General features: G+C 34.9%; 1 protein-coding gene and 1 long non-coding RNA gene across 10 annotated transcripts in view; one reads left to right on the forward strand and one right to left on the reverse strand.

Annotated features, from left to right (window-relative positions):
• Positions 1 to 12574, reverse strand: part of BEND5 (BEN domain containing 5) — an 840137-nt gene that overhangs the window by 488486 nt on the left and 339077 nt on the right. The window lies entirely within an intron of this gene.
• The window catches only part of LOC112532900, a 113171-nt gene that overhangs the window by 56656 nt on the left and 43941 nt on the right, over positions 1 to 12574 (forward strand). The gene's annotated exons all lie outside the window — the stretch shown is intronic.

Below are 12574 nucleotides of genomic sequence, written 5' to 3' on the forward strand. Positions count from 1 at the left end.
AAAGGAAGGGCAAATTATGTTGTCAAGCTGACATGACCCCACTCCAATTTATCTCTAAATTTAAAAGATATCAATTTGAAGGCTGGACTATTAAGTGGATGAAGAATTGGTTGAATGGATATAGCCAGAGGGTTGTTGTCAATGGCTTCACATCCAACTGGAGGCCCATCATGAGTGGTGTCCTCCAGGGTGTCCATCTTGGGACTAGTGCTGTTCAGTGTCTTTAACAATGACATAGACAAGTGGAATTGAGTGGACCCTCAGAAAGTTTGCTGATGACACTAAACTGAGTGTTGCCATTGACACAACCTAGGATCCTGGGCAGCCTGATCTAGAGTCTGGCAACCCTGCCAACGGCAGGGGGATTGGAACTACATAATCTTTAAGGTCCCCTCCAACCTAAGCCATCCTGTAATCCTATAATACACTGGGAACTCTTTTTTCCATAGCTCTATGAACTCAGAAACTTCCCCTCCCATCAGAACAACATGGAAAAACAAAACAAAACAAAAACAAAACAAATAAACAAAAAAGGTAATAAAATAAAATAAATAAAATAAAAATAAAACGCACTTGTGTTGCTTAAATTAAAAGTTCTAGATATCTAAACTGTTAATTTGAAAGTGTATCTTTCTTCTTCAGAACTTTAAGACTACTATTTCATTTGTTATTTAGTCTGTTAAAGTTCTGCCTACTTTAAGAGCAAAAGGATTAATGGTTTCAAATTCCAGTGTGTTGACCTTTATTCAACATTAAAATGCTTATTTGAGCATTCGGCCATGGTACCAGTAAGCCTCTATCTAATGAAAACTGTAAGGCAAAGAAAGTTTAACTCCCATATGTCCATGGATAAAATTATTTTGCAGTAAGAAGTTTAGGGGATCTTTACTACACACACATGAAGTTAACGCTGATGCAAAGAATATTAAAACTGCAGAGTATACATGCTATTACTCTGGTTACGTGTTAAATGTTAGAATAATATTAATGAAGATAATGGAGAATTAGAATGGCTAAGAGCTCCTGTTCCCAAGTTAATGCCTAGAATAACATAGTCATGACAGCAATTTTAAGCAAAGCAGAACAAAAGCTAATCATACTAGTTACTTCTGCAATAAATTATAGAAATCTACTTCCAAATATCACAGTTTTGAAGAAAACCAAAGAAGGAATTTGCATATGAGAATATATGGTCTGCTAACATAGCGAAACAAATTACTGAATAAGTTGACAAGATGGATTCTGACTGTTGCTGAATACTAGAATGGGTAAATTATAAACACAATGGCTGGCATGGCAGAAAGAACTGCGGGAGAAGATGAAAGCAATAGAGAGCCTGGATGCTCTTGCAGATCTTCAGGGCACTTACTGAATGCAGATAAAAACAAAAAAAAAACCCAACAACAAAAAAAAGTGTCTTTATAGACAGGAGAAGACTGTGAAATCCAGGACTTTGATCACATTGGATCTTTACTACTGAGATATTGATTAAAGTAACAGCTATGCAAAAAGCTAAGCAGGGGGACATTTTTCTCAAAGAAGATTTCCATTCTTCCATAGTTAGTTTAACAAGTTGTGCAATCAAATGCAATCTAGGATGTGAAACATACAAAGATACCACAGGCAATAAATCAAGACTGAAGCTAGTACTCAGATATGATTTTTGTCCTTCAATATTTTTATAAGTCCTTTTTCTCCATAAAAGATTACCAGTCAGTCTCCTAAATATTGAAAAATTATTGGACAAAGATAGTGGATTAAAAAACAGACAGCTGGTTTAAAAAATTGCTCAGAACCTAAAAACTTGAAATAATTTCCCTAAAGGAAAGAGAGAATTTTGAGCTATCACATTTTAAACTGTAATAATCATGTAGCCAGAAATTAAAATGTGTCATACCTAAAGTTGCTCATGACAAATAAATTAGGTACAGGGCAACTAAAGAAGAGCAGTATCAACTCTGAAGGTATGTGAATACTTAAGAAGATGTGAGTAGTAAATAAGAAATTCAACATATTGCATGACAGACTGTCATATGCAAAATAATGAACAAAAAAATAGCTTTTGTGGCGTTGAGGAGAATAGTGAATATTTAATTATTCTAATTCAAACTTCCCCCTGTATTAACAGAATTCCAGAAAAATATCTACAAAGTACACCAACGTTTTGCTAAAAAAACAAAACAACTCCAGTCCTGCAAACACAACTCAAAATTTCTGCCTCTCTTAGAAGCCTAACCTCACAGTTTACCCACTATGTCCAAAGATAGAATAAATTCAAGCACACAGTGTACCAGACTGGAGGAGGAAGAGCTGGATTCTTTTTTTTTTTTTTTTTCTGCTTGTTAAACAAAAACTTTACAGAAATTATGGACTGCAAACAGTTTATTCTAATAATTAAAAAAGATTTTGGAAGAGTTTATGTAATGTAAATCTGTCACTGTTTGGCTTTCACACAGAATATGTAGTACAGCATTTGATTTAAGACAGGGCATGCTCAGAGTGAATAAGAGGAATAAAGGGAGAGGAAGAATGAAAGAAAAAGTTCTGGAAGGACTTTTATAATATACGTACTTTTAGGAAATCATTAAATTCAACATAATTATTTTAAATATTTTTATTGTTTTGGGTTTTTTTAAATCACATTTAAAAAGCACAGAAGTTCAAAAGCAGAAGTAGGTACTCTTACTGTAGGTCTTCTCTTACACACTTAGACTGCAGAATGATGAAAATCCATGATCTTTCACTGAACTCTCTGAATTTACACAGGTAAAAAATGCAGTGCTATATACACACCTATTGCAAGGGATTAGCAGCCAGAACGAGAGGCTTCCTCTGTGCAACCTCACTGCACAAGGGATGTACAGATCATAGCCAAATACATATGTACTCTTACTACTGCCAGGAATGTAGTCTCTCAAATGCAAACATTATTGCATTCTGAATCAAAATATCATTCTCCATATCTTATTATGCAACCCATTTCAAATTTTATGCCATACAATTTGAAAAATCAGTCTGAATTTATCTTCAGGTGTAGTACGTTGGACTTGTGACATGAAAAAGCCAAAGTATTAAAGCATGTTCCTGCTCTTGCTGATCCTCTGCATAAATGTTTCTTCCCCCCTTATCAGTTGTCTAAGAACCAGCATGCTACAATCAACTTCCAGCTAGTTAGTTAAGATGCTTGCTTGCCTTTCTTCTCTAAATGCAGCACTCTCTTGGGCGTATTGATCAGTGACTAAAATGAAACACAATAAAACAAAACCAAAGCAACAAAAAACACACCCTAGATGAAATTCCTCTTCCTTTTCTCTTTTTTTCTACTATCACTTTTTTAAAAGGTCCTTTCATCTTCTCTTCTACCAAGAAAGCATATTACTTGATGGAAATATAAGGATAATGAATCTAAAGCCATTCAACACCAAACTACTTAGAAATGGAAGGTAACTCTGTAGAATTTAGCCTCCAGCATTTCAGTGAGGCAGCACACACATACACAAATTACTTTCTCAGTTACAGTGTGGAAACTCAAGAAAATCCTATTCCAGCCAATAGCGCTACCAGATTTTATGCCACTGGGAATAAAAACACATGGATGGTAGATAGCATGTCAAAATATTGAACATATTTTTATAGTTTAAGATGTATCATTTCATGTGATTCCTAGGTCTTTACTTTCAAGTTGATTATGCTATTATCAGGAAGAGTTAATTTCAGGAGTTTTGAAAACCACTTCCCACCTCTCTGTCCATCCCTCCAAACATAGAGTAACAATGGTAGAGGAAAACAGAGCAATGTATATTTACCCTGCAGTGTTATATAATCTGTCTGCTAACAAATGCAAGACACAAATGCAAGTAAAGTCATGTAACCCAATTGAAACAGTTCGTACTGGAGGTTGATTTCCCTTGGGAACTGAAACATCAAGTAAGAAACTGAACCAGTTAAATATAACCTTTTTAAAGGGCAAAAGAATTCAAAGGTAATCAAGAATTTTTTTTTCATCAGAAGGGCATTTATAATTATATTCCACTTTTATTTATAACAACCCTTTTTATGTCGATACTACAAAAGAACTCCACAGAAAACCAGCCTTGATTTATATAACAGGATTCAATCTGCACGTGGTTTTCATATGCAAAGCATCCCTGATACAAGCTATACACTGACAAAGACGCATTTCCCTTAAGAAACAAGGGAAATACAGTTTCAAAGCAGTTTGTGAAGGTTCAGCCATGTGCTTTTCACTACTATTTTTAGAGTCACTTGAGAATAAATCCTTACCTCTTGCTTTGAGAAAGCAATATCATATGGCTGCATAGGATACTAGAGTGAGCTCAGAATGTAGCGTTTAACTTCCTCTGTTATCCCAGAATATCCTTGACCAAGAAACCTGTCTCAGCTTATGCTCCTAGCATCTACATGTCTACCAGATACTCATGTAATATCATACTGTAGTTTGTTGCCTTCAAATGATAAAAAATAAATCTAAATAACAGAGCCATGACACAGCCAGAGTTGCTCTCAAATTACTCTATGCAGATTAAAATCAAGCAGCTTCTATTGCCCAAAAATGTGCAAATATTACTATACAAAAATATTTGCAGAGAACTGCCCCACTAATATTGTTCTGTGAAAGAAAAAAATAATAATTTAATGTCAAAATTAAATAAAAGACATTGTTTGCATAGCACCAGCATGCAGAATTCCACAGGGGATTCTAATGTCTATATCTGCTGAAACTCAGCAGAAATACTCTGCATAAGTGTAACTGCCAAACAGAGGTGATAGGGCCAGCTAGTTTTGGTTTGTTGTTTTTTTTTTTTTCCTGCAATGGGTAATTTGTTGATACACTGAGAAACTAGTCTTAGGAGATGCTTTAGTCAAAATGCTGTAGGTTATTAATCACAGCTTTGGGTTTTCTGACAGGATGTTTTGATAAAATAAATCTATTTTAAGTGACTGTAATGAAATACTAACCCATTTTTGAAGGGCTTTTAAGATGTTTTTAAGAAGTTTCAGATCAAAGACTCAGTTAATGTAACCTCCACACATTAAATATTTAGTACTTACTCAGTCACTTGAGCACTCAGGCATCTTGACATTATAAGAGGGGGAGAGGGAAATTGAGTTTAAGTCAGTTTTGCACTGTGGGATTTTTCAGTTTTTATGTTAAAATCCTAGATATGTAATTTTAATACAAAGCAGTCTGTTCTTTACTGTAGTATATGCACCACCCATTAAGAAAATTTGTTATGCACCTGAATAGATGGGAGAATAAATCCTCTATTGAGTCATTTCAGTGGAAACTGTTGTGCTGTGATTAACACTGTGATTGAACATTATTCTGTCTCTTAGCTCTCTGATGGATGAAACCAAATGCACACACTTCTCTTTCCAGAGCAGAGTAGGGACTTGCGAGAAGACAGAATTTGAACAAAAGCAGCTACATTTAAGCAAGACTTTTCAGACATTTGGATTTTTCATATGAGATATTTCCCCTTTCTGGCATTCCTGAAATCCAACAGTTGTTCTTGAATGTTTCATTTCTTCCAAGAGACATGATCAGAGGTTTTCAATAAAGATCCAGATGAGGGAAACAATACTGTCAGGGGATTTATTAACATAGATGTCTCAAGTTCATAAACTGCAAATCATTAGGGGCTGGAAATGCTATCTGGAAATTCAGTGCTAAATATAAATTCTGCAAGTTCTCAATTATTTTCTTTCCTGTGAAAATTCACTGAACATAGTTGGAAGCCGCAGGTGACTACAAGCAGAATGAATGCATTCTGAGCTCATTTCTTGGCTTACTTGCAGTGAATAATGGATAGGAATGAAAAAAAAAAATCACATTAAAAAAGGTCTTTGAAGCTATTGTTAAGAAATATCATTGGCTCATCTTAATATTTGGTTTCAGAATCAAGATAGCTATTGCTTATTTCAATTCTATTCAACACATACGTGGTAACATTCCGGTTGTTTCATATGCCTAGTTCTGATAAGGCTTCAACAATACTAATATGTGGAAACAGGCAAACAAAAAACAAAAACCACAACGGTTTTGCCTACATTTCATTCATCACAGACATTTTTCCAAAACACACAATTCTATTGAAGATGATTGGACCCTAATTCAAAGTTCAAAAAGCTAAAACTGACCTCTGAAGTAATGATAGCAATACATATTCGCAAACCTGGTCAGCATCATCATTTCATGACCCTATTTGTCATAAGTGTCTTCTGAATGTTAAGTAAGCACAAAGACTGTATGTCATCATTGGTGACACTAAAAGACAAACAGCTACTGAAAACATCTACATGTATCTTACGATAACTAGATGATCTCATCTATTTTTCTCAAAGACTTATGTCCCATTTTTCCCTTCTTTTACTCCTGGCAATGGCTCTGGTGCTCCTGCTTTCTCTGGCCACATTAAATTATATGAACTGGAGGGGCAAGAAGGTACATGGTGATTATAAAGGAAGCAGGCATCTTTTTTTTTCTACATAAACTTAACATTTTTTTATGCACGGTTCCTTCTCTATACACAACACTGTGAGACTGTCAAATAGTAAATCAAATAAATGAAGGCTTACACTGCTTAAGAAGAAACTGAGGTAGATCAAAAGAAATCCAGAATAGAAGCCAATACTAAACTTATAATGCATATAAAATAGTTTAGTAATTCCCCCATTGATTTATCCAAGAGATAGTAAAGATTTATCTGCAAGGCACTACCAAAAAAATGTCTTTTTTTTTGTTCCCTTATACTGTTAAGAGTAGAGACCTGTACAGCAATCACATGATGAGATATCAATTCACAGGTTATACCAGAAGAATTTAGGTGTACAGAAGTGAAAATTTAAATTCTTTCTAGAATGTCATAAGTCAATGACATTCTCAAAACTAGCACAAAGCCTAGGCAGATAATTTAATAATTGGTTAATTCTGAAAAACCTTTGAGAAAATTTTTTGAATGTAATCTTGGAGAACCATTGCTGTAATGAAAGACAGCACAAGAGAGGACGGATATCAGCTCTCCTTGCATCACTGCCTCTGTAACAGACGTTACACTCAAAAAGAAGGCAACATTGATGGAGAGAGAGTAATGAGACTGTGACCAATGCTTCAGCGTAGGTGTCATGAGAAATGAAAGGAAGAATGGAGGTAGATTTGATATTAGTGGAAAGAACTTCAAAGGCCTTTGACAAATTTTATGGAAACAGACAGCAATATCATGAATTATGATTTGACTGTGGCACTTTTAGGTGCTATATAGATTCAAAAACAAAGAATGGGATAAAAGCAGAGGTTTTCAAAAATTAGCAACAATAAATAACTCCAATAGAACTGACTAGTAGACAGGAAAAGTGAAAATTACTGCATAATAAATTCCCCTTACAGAAATACATATTATTCTAGTAGATTCTGGTTTATTATTAGATAGCATGTTTAAACTTGCCATGAACAAGACTTTCTGAAACCAGGACACACTCATATGCAGTGGTCTAAGATGCAAAAGAAGAGGATTGGCATGAAACAATATCCAGGTTAGAATAAGATAAAAGGGACATCTGAAAAGAAAAAGACTTGGCTATACGTTATCTATTTATAGGCAAACTGTTTTACTCCTTTGGCATTCAGGATCATTGGCAGTAAACAACACAAAATCAGCTTACCCAATTGTGGCAAGGTTTAAGGTCTCTCCTAGAGAGATTTGACTCACACTGTCCCTGGAACAAAACCGCAAAATTTAGTATTCTTGTTGGCTGCAAACAGGGGTACAGATGGGTAGTCCCAGCACACAGAATATAGTATGAATCTGCTGTAAGGATTTCTATTCACAATCAGTGTTGAAATATATCTGCCAGCAGTGGGACACTGGTAAGATCAAACACCATTGTTATTTTCAGTAAACTTCTCTGTAATAATTCCTGAGAAGCCAAATGATATGAATTGTACATTTGTGCATGCAGGCTCCCCGTTCTACCAAGGACACATATAAATAATTAATGTTTTCCAGTAGCATATATAGTCTGTGCTGCTGTCACTGTATAGGCTATCCTACATCCTAGCACTTGTAGCACTTGGGATGTTAAAAACAAAACAAAACCTAAAAGATGGACATCTTAGTAGAAAAAAGAAAGCAGAAGATAAATGAGAACAGGAAAGGATTTTGAAATGCACTCCTCATTCACTCCTGCAAGTGTGCTTCACACTGGAAATTTTGGATTTTTCAGTTTACTTCACTTGGTACTTAATTTGGTGGCTCATACTGATGTTGAGTAGAGATGATTGTTATCCAGAATAATTACAAACTATTATTTTCCCTTCTTTTCTGATTTAACTTTCCAATAAGCAGATAGTATACTATGTACTTTGAAACATATATATATCAATTGTAGCTTTGAAGGAATGAAGTTCAGCTCTCTGAGAGAAAAGTTTGTGTTTATCTCTAACTCTCTGGGAACATGAAAAATCTGAGATTCCAGAGACCCTGTTTCATTTTGCTTCATTACTGTCATAGCAACAAATGATCTTGAAGTATGGTATGCAACATTTATCACCATTTCTATTATAGCTCTAGATACTAACTTGTTTTTGTTAATAGCTAGCATAAACTAGTCTCTGTACTCTTTGGAATTTAATTGATGAACTGCAAAACAAATGGTTATAGTTAATAAAATTATATTTTGCCATCTGTGTCCAGTAATGAGAAAATCTGAATTATAGGAATGAAAAAAAATGAAGTTTTCTGCCAAACAGATCAATACATCCCACCTCTTTGTCAGCACTGAATTAGATGTTTTATGCTGCTGCATATTTCCCTCATTGGTTGCTATGGCTAATTGGAATTTCAGCCAAGATAGGACATATAGGAATTCTGTTTGATCACATGGAACATAATATCTTTCTACAAGTCTGTGCAGCATAAGCCTACAAAGTTATTTGGTCTGTCTGCACCCAAGTCTAATTTACTGGAGGACGGCAGTGGAAGCTCTTCTGTGATATTTGCTGTTAAAAAAATCTTATCTATTTCTATACAAGAAATCTAAAGGATATGTGCAGTTTTATTTCTAAAGCTCTGAAGGATTTCAAAATCAGCTAGAGATGAAGACAAATGTGATGCTGGCAGAGTATCTTGTAAGGATGAAGACAACAGCTGAAAAGCATACCTTTGAAACATACATTATTCTTTCCTTAGTTCACATGTTGAGCAGTTCATTCTCTTGAGACTGAGAATACATAGTGTCTGGATTCTTCATTAAGATAAAGAAAACACTTCAATCACATATTTTAAAAAAACTTACAGGTTCTCTGGGACCCCACAATACCATTAATTCCTGAAAGAACAAATGGTTCTCAAGCAAAGGACACAAAAGTTCTTTATGTTGGTAACTTAATTGCCTAAGGCATATTAAAGATCTAGACAATTTCCCTTAAGATGTAGTGATGAAGACAGACTACAGGGTAATACGAAACTAACTCATTTCCACTCACCATAGGCAAAGATTCAATGCCTTTGAGCAGTAACACTATTCTTGTCCAACCATTACCTTTCAGATTTTGAAATATTCATAGTTTGGATTAATATCAATGTCCAGGTCTTAGACAAATCTCGATGCATCTTACTGCAGTGCCGGAATTCCTCCTATTTTTCCAACACATCACCACCAACCTCTGTATTAGCCTTCATCTGTTAATCTATAAACTGCCCTTAATCAGTCATCTCTGACATTCCTATAAATTCTCCATTGGACATAACACCTTAGGAGTCATTTTTCATTCTCAGAAGGCATATAAGAAAAACAGACTTGACATTTTGGGTCACATGAGCTGTGCAAAATAACAGATTCAATTTCTAAATATTCTCTTGCACACCGCGGACAACACTTTGAAGAGCTCTGCAGGTGTAAGTGGAGCCTGGTTTCCAAAACATTAGATTTCTTTTTGGTATGTAACTATCAAAAGTTTCACTTCATTAGCTTTTTTTTTCTGTCAAAACATCTGAAAGATCAAGTTCGTATTTTCATATTTTTCAAATCTGTATGCTAAACTGTGCTTGCCCCAAGGAGACAAATCAGCTGTACTATCCATGCTCCTGACCACAATGATCTAATCTCAGGACTCCATTCTGAAGGGAAATTCCTTTTAAATGAATTCTGTTTACTATGGATAAACTAAGAAAATTAATATCAAAGTCTTTATCATGCAATGCTTCTATCTAATTCCAGTTTCTGTAGTAGTCTCATTACCTACAAGATGGCTGCAATGACGCTTCCATCAGAAGGATGACATATTCTCTGAAACTGTTTTGTTTTTTTTTTTTAAATGAGTACGTAACAAAAATTCCTGAAATGCATTAAATGCCTCCTTTGTCTTCATCCACGGCACATATTTATCATCAGACAAATTTAACATCAGATAAGATAGTTCATTAAAAAAAAAACTTTCTCTAAAAAGGGATGTCCATAATTCTAAAGAATTCTCAGTGAAAACTTTAGACTGGGCCTAGGAACAATGTTCTTCTTCATAGAAAGTGTCACGCAACTGAGACCTTTTCAGTGTGTGTTCAGTTCTCAGATTGTTCTCTGCTGCCACAGTATGGTGCTCAGCTGCTGTTTGAAAACATGAATAAGAGGATCTTTATCAGAGAACAGTTATTTTCATGTATCAATATGATTGGTTGCTACGTAAGATTTCTTTTGAGGAGTATTTAAAATGCTCTAAATTGTACCTTATGTTTCCTAAGAAATGAAAAAAAAAAAAAAATATCAACAACAAAACACACCAGCTTACAGTTAAGTACCTACTACTTTACACTGGAAATCTCCTGTCTCCTCATGTTATTTGTACTTTATTTTGTCTTCAAAACAAAGATAAATATTGCTTTCAGTATTTCTGAGTAATAACAACACTTCAAAAGCAGCTAGCATTTCCTAGAAATACATTCTTTTTCCCCCTGAACTATTATGATCTCCTAACATAAAATATATTTGAATATAATCTGATGCCTTAAAATAAAGGTGACAGCAGCCTCTCTTACATGAAAGCTAGATATACTCATTCATTGCATTAACCTTTGATTAAAAAGGGCCAGTAAATCCACACTGCAAATAAAAATGGACCTCAAGCTATACACAGCATTGTCCAACTGTGCTTTCTATAAATGTATTAGGTAGTGGCAAGCCTTATATTATCTCTTCAAGTATATATATTGAAATATTTAGTGTCAACAGTAAGGGTACAATCAGGCAGCTTGGACCACATGAACTACACTTCCTTCGTCTACGCTCTCTGTATTAAAATATTTTCTTATTCTTATTATACATTTACTTTTTCATTCCTATGTGGTATAAAGATATAATGCAGATTCCCTTTTGACACACAAACTGAAGTGTTTTTTAGAGCCATCTTTCAGCCTTCAAGGCTTAAGGACAACCAGGATAAAGTATTACTGAACAACTACAAGGCAGGTATAAAGAGCTACAGAATTGGCACTGATCTCTTATGCAGAAGGCCTCAAGTGCACACCTGACAGATACATTACAAAAAGGACTTGTCTTTACACTTGGGCATTCCGCATATTTACAGAGAGCTGCAAAAAGGGCTGCAGAATACATTACTTGAACCAGTTTCTCCAACAAGATGTGAATGAGTGATGAAACATCCAAATATAAGGTAGCAGACAAGTGCTTCCCTAAATCAAATTTGAGACTTCCTTTTATTTGTTGAGCATTATCTATTAGGTATATTCCATTACAAGAAAGAAGATGAATCTGAAGAGTGCGTGCAGAAAGGTTTGCAGAAAACTTACATGCTGACTGAATGTGACAGATGTTTTTGGTTGCTTGTTATTGAATGGTTTATTTGTTATTTTAAAAGGGAGAGTAACTGGCTCACAAGTCTTAAAATTTAGTCCAGAGGGAAATTTATAATATCAGGAAGTTATTTGAAGCCACTTCTATCTCACTGCAAATTTGCTTTATTATTACACTGCAAGGAGTGAACAAAACCACTAGCCATTGGTTACCAATGACAGGAAGCAAATTCTTCTCATATCCTAGCACCAGCTCTCTAATTCAGCTCTCAGCCTCAGTGTACAGTAGGTAAAGGTGAAATGTTAGATAAGCAAGCCTTTGGGAGCTTACTGAAGCAATCATTTTACAGGAACTGAAATATAAATCAACTAATAACCAGATCCATTTACATCCATACCAGACTGCAAACATCATTATTCCTTGTTACTTTGTAAGAAGTATGGTTGGCCAGGAACACTGAGATCCTCTGCTCAAAGTCTAGGATTATTATTTTTTTCCTTTATTCATGCTGTTATAGTGCTAGTGCAAGATAATGGCTATACATTAGGGCACCGAGTCTTTATCTTACAAAGTGTTGATTGCTCTGACCTTGGATCTAAAGGCCCTTTTTAGACATATGTGGTTTGATCCCGTGAACTATGCCAGGACTATTTAACAGGCTTAAGTTTATTTCTGTGTTTATGTGTTTTTTCTGCATCAGAATCATAATATTCAGCTTACACAAATTATATGAACAAGACTTCGCCGA

This window comes from Gallus gallus, chromosome 8 (genome assembly GCF_016699485.2).
Source record: "Gallus gallus isolate bGalGal1 chromosome 8, bGalGal1.mat.broiler.GRCg7b, whole genome shotgun sequence".
Lineage (NCBI taxonomy): Eukaryota > Metazoa > Chordata > Aves > Galliformes > Phasianidae > Gallus > Gallus gallus.